Source organism: Ixodes scapularis, unplaced genomic scaffold (assembly GCF_016920785.2).
Source record: "Ixodes scapularis isolate PalLabHiFi unplaced genomic scaffold, ASM1692078v2 PGA_scaffold2__306_contigs__length_199485367, whole genome shotgun sequence".
Taxonomy (NCBI): domain Eukaryota; kingdom Metazoa; phylum Arthropoda; class Arachnida; order Ixodida; family Ixodidae; genus Ixodes; species Ixodes scapularis.
In genome coordinates, this window is record NW_024609857.1 from 156,532,011 (window position 1) to 156,536,856 (window position 4,846).

At 42.8% G+C, this 4,846-nt stretch overlaps 1 long non-coding RNA gene across 1 annotated transcript; it reads left to right on the forward strand.

Annotated features, from left to right (window-relative positions):
• Positions 1-735: 735 nt before the first annotated feature.
• Positions 736-3,947, forward strand: LOC120847533. The gene is made up of 3 exons (XR_005717392.2): positions 736-756; positions 2,174-2,364; positions 3,573-3,947. It is a non-coding gene; the product is annotated as an uncharacterized LOC120847533 (long non-coding RNA).
• The last annotated feature ends 899 nt before the right edge of the window (positions 3,948-4,846 follow it).

A 4,846-nucleotide genomic window follows, 5' to 3' on the forward strand; every position in this document is an offset into this window, starting at 1 on the left:
GCATATACTATGAAAAACATAAAAGAGGATTATTTTAGGCGTTTATTATTCATAGTATAGGCAACCAATGTGTCTGCACATTCGTCTGTTACTTGAGCTAACAAGGAAATTGTTTTTAGCCTTGTGGCTATGATTGAATTAACACGTTCCACTTGGACCTGTTTAGACTTTTGCTAAAACTCCTTCCGCATTCTTTTTTTTTTATTTTTGCTATAATTTATGTGACTTGGGAGTCTGCAGTTGTATGTAGTGTATGTATTCCTCGACCCTTTATTCCTTGTTTTTTTGTGTACTATTTTTTTAATGTGTTCAGTTAGAATGAACTCACCACTTTACTACATGGAAAGGATGTTGTTAATTCTAGAACTTCTGTAAAACAATCTACCTGACATCTTTGCCTCGCGCCACGGTTCCTGAAGCTCAGTTCTCCGAGCACAGCCTTTTTGATTTCTCTGATGCTCTCTTCTTTCTTTTGTTTTTAATGGATTGAGTTGCTAGTGTGCACCTGTCTGTGTTCTACGTGTTCCTGTCCTTTTGTCCTGGTCTTTTTTTTTGTGCACTTTTTTCAAGTTGGTCCACAATATTTTTTATTGTATATTGTACTCTGTTTTCATCTTTATACTTACTGCAGCCCTTGCCAAGCAGAAGTTGGCATTCACTTTCACCATCCCGATGTGAGTGTCCTGGGACGACACAGGATGACAGTCTCCTCTGCTGAAGTCCAGGCTTCATGGAAGACTGCCAAGGCTGTTTATGGTAAGGCGCTCTATATATTGGGCAATACAATAGCAACTTATTGCTGCTGGGATTGTTCTAACATAGACTGTGTTTATGGGCTGGCCTTCAGCAATTCTGATGCCACTCGCCTGGAATGAAAGCCTCTAGGGAAATTGCACATTTCATTCGTAAGCGGAATGCAGAGTTGACAACAGAAGTGCATCACTACTTGCATGCAGTGTTGCTGGGTGTTGTATTTTTTTGTATTTCTTTATTTAGTGTTCCCAATAATGGCTAAAGCCTTCCCATTGGTGCGCTTGTTAGCCCCTAGTCCCACTAGAGCGACAATACAGAAACAAACGACAGCGACGAGCCTCAAACCAGAGTCTCTGTCGCGATTTCACAGGCTTGTGCATAGAATAAAAGAGGCTACACTCGGATACAAGTATTACGCACGCGAGGGTATCTTCGGCAGGCTTGCAATCACCCGGGGTCACTTCACGAGCACCGAACGACTATAAACGCCTGCGAAAGGTATACCATCGCGAGGATACCGCATGTGTTGAAGGCTTGTCGGTGTCGTCTGTTTCCGTTTGTCGCTCTAGTGGGACTCGGGCATAAGTAACAACACACAAACACAAATGAACGGCAAGAGTGGTAAACAGTGCCTCTCACGTCCTTCGCCACCGTGCCCATTGGTTTTCAGAGAAGTTTCCAGTATTAATATCTATAATATTTTGTCATATATCGCACAAGGACACAACCAGAAGCTGTACCTACAATTCAACACTCACAAGACTTGCGTGAATACACCCCATAGCTGGTCGCATTTTCAGAGTCATTTTAATGTTGCGAAAATAAATAATGACATTGGAATATTTGTCGTGCCAAATGCTGTCACACCTGTTCCGAACTCTGGTCTCCACGTACTGCGGACTTTTTGCATCGATTCTTGTACATCTCTGCCTCACTTATGCCCAAAAACATTTTACTCGGTCTATCAAGCCGTGTAGTCAAGAAGCTATAATCTGTAAAACTCTTCAGAACACTCCTGAGTTGCAAAGCTTTGCAGTAGATATTTATGAAAAATATTCCGTGCTATTTCCTAACCTCGAATACTTGACTGCAGGAGCATGGTATGCATTCAACATACTCTCTTTGACAAGCTAAAGCATCATAAATGTCATGTCCACGACCCTTACTATACCTATTAAGTTTTCGGCTGACAGTGTCATAGAAGCTGCGTATGGGCTGGACCAAACTGCAATCAGCCTTGTGTTGTGTGGCACTGCTCTCCATGTATACACAGGGGCGGGAGTGCAGCCGCATTGCTCCAAGCTGGTGGGTGGTTGGTTGACCCCACTCCCACTCTCAGCTTTTATTGTAGCATTGCACACATCATGTGGCAGTCCTGCACATTGTTCTGACTCATGTCATATATTTTTCACAAAATAAGTGGCAGCAGCACCAGCTCCTGTGATGCAGAGCATGTGCAACACAGATGCAGCCTTCGGTGGTGCAGCTGCAATACCTGCAACCTTAGATGGAGCAGCTGGTACAGTCGGACCTGCATCCGCTGAGGCAGCTGCTAAAGAGCCCGCTGAGGTGGAGCCATATCAGCTGCTAAACTTCCTAGAATGTGAAATGGTAAGTTGATTTGGTAAGTTTTTGCTTTATAAGAGATACCTCTGGAAAGAAGGCATTTCTATGCTTGCACAATGTCTTCAAGTTGAAAAGGCCTTGACAATTTGTCATTGACCATCTAGGTCTCGATAAATGTTGCTCAAATAAGATCTCTCTTTCAGCACCATCGCCACAAATTATTGTTTTTGGTGTTGCATCACTTCAGCAGTGGTGTAAGACCCAAGTTTTAGTGTCTTGAAAAACATATCTAAGGCGACATCTCTTTGTAGAAAGTTTAAACCTGCATCTCTAACATTCTGCTCAACATTTTGAGTGCATTAGGCGGAAAGACTTGGAGCATCGTATTCCCCATTAATTACCTTTGGCCCATACAATAAACCCTTTTCAGAAGTGTGTGCATATCCAAGGCCGCCATTTCTTAAAAGCGGATTCCGAGTACGCGTTGGAAACAAGCGCCGTGTCAGTGATTGGCGTGGATAGACGTGAGTGCAACGTCAGCATTTCACATGGTCTTCGATCCAATCACAGCTTTCGTGTCCAACAAATGGCGACTGTCAATGTTGCTTGCTTAGGTTTTGAAAATGGTCTATTCTTCCTATGTTCACCAGGTACATGGGAATGAAACTCAGCACTCTTGGAGCATAAAGTGACTTCTTCTCTTTTAAAGTGTTAGTTTTATCGTCCCAGCCACGCTCGAGGTTGCATGATAACCCCACACACAGGTAAAAAAGTGGCGCGCCTTGCACCGGCAACTCAAATCAGTGGGCGCATCTTCTCATGTTCTCTGTCCCTTACGCCGACCGAAAAGTTCGGGGGGGGGGGGGGGATTCATGAAACACCATCTAAGGAGGCAAAGGGGGCTGGAAAGGGAAGAGCGAAATCACAAGGCCAGCCAGTGATCGCACCGTCAGGTTTTTTTGAGCCGGCCAAATAATCTTCGCCAGCAGCCGACGCTACAAGAGGGCTTGCCACCCAGTACCCCTTGCAGTTGACAGCGGCAGAATCAGGGAACGTAATAAAAGAACTTGATAGCTCGAGCACCGTAGTAGTGTTGTATGGGAGCTTCGCAGGATTTTTGAAAATGATTCGACTGAGAAAGGAGTTAAACTAACGAAACTTGCTTTAATCAATATGCACGAAGCAGCATTTCATGAAAGGAGGATCTCACCACCGAATACACCGGTTTCGCTTCCTATTCTAATTTTTTATAGATGCATTTCTACGACGGTTGATATCAAAATAACGTGGAAAGCCTGGGGTGACAACATAGTGAACCAGGACATAAGGTCAAGCATTGCTGTGAAGAACCTGGCCATTGCTCTGTGGGGGTCCAGTGTCCTGTAGAAGACTGTGGTCGAAATGGCGTCGAATGTCAGTCTTAACAAGGACAGCAGGCTGCCTCTGACACCCAAGAAAGCGGCATTCCTAAGAGGCGAGTGCAAATTATCTCACGTAAGCGTAACCTAAGCAGTTATTTGAAAAATCTTCTCAATCAAGGCAGTATCTCGGCAGCTAGTTGGTATTATACTGGGAGTTCACAATGTTTCGGTGATCTTTGGATGGAACCGCACAAAACTGATAGGGTTGAGCACACAGCTGTGACATAATGGTGGAAGCTTTCAGTAAAATTATTGGAAGATTAGGTAACCTCGGTAAAACACAAAAGATATATTTTTTTTTTATTTTTTGCGTGCCAACACCAGATTTATATTTTTTTTTGTGCCACTGGCCTTTATTTCGGCTATATGAAGTAAGCAATGCGTAGGGCATTTCCTTTTTATTACAATCATTTGCAGTTGCAGTACATGCTATAGTGACCCTGAATAAACTGATGTCTTCACAAAAAAAAAAAGCTCTATGAAATTTTCTTTTCGTGGAGAGAATTGTTGCAATTTGCAACAATTCTCTTCTTTTTGACGCGAGGGGATTTATGTCCTTATCTTTGAAATATTAAAACCACCGCTTTCAGGCATTCTCTTGTAATATATCAGCGAAATATGCCCATTTATCTGGTCACTTCAATGTGCCCATGGAACATTGTTAACTCCCAGTAGGTATTGTTTAAAATTACAGTAGCTCAAAGTACTTGTCATGCAGTGGCAAATAAAAGCAGGGTTGTAATATGTGATGTATATTAGTACTCTCAATAACTGGTAGGATGTTTGAACACTCTTAATCACTTTCTCTAAACTGAATTCTGCATCAGCATTATACTTCTTTTTTAATGGTTTTATCTTGGCTTGCTCAAACATTAGATAGGAGAGGGCACCATATGTTGTGTCTCAAACACGCGGCCTGCTTGGCGTTTGCTAGCGCCCCGTGCAGTCAGGCATAAGTGTAAAAAAATTACATTAAGGGTATAACCAGCACTTTTTTCTAGGGTTTTTGATGGTGGAAAACGGTGACATTGTGACGGTATCTTTCATAAGCCCAATACTTGTCAAAACCAGGAACTGGACATAAAAAGCTTTCAAATGGCGATGAT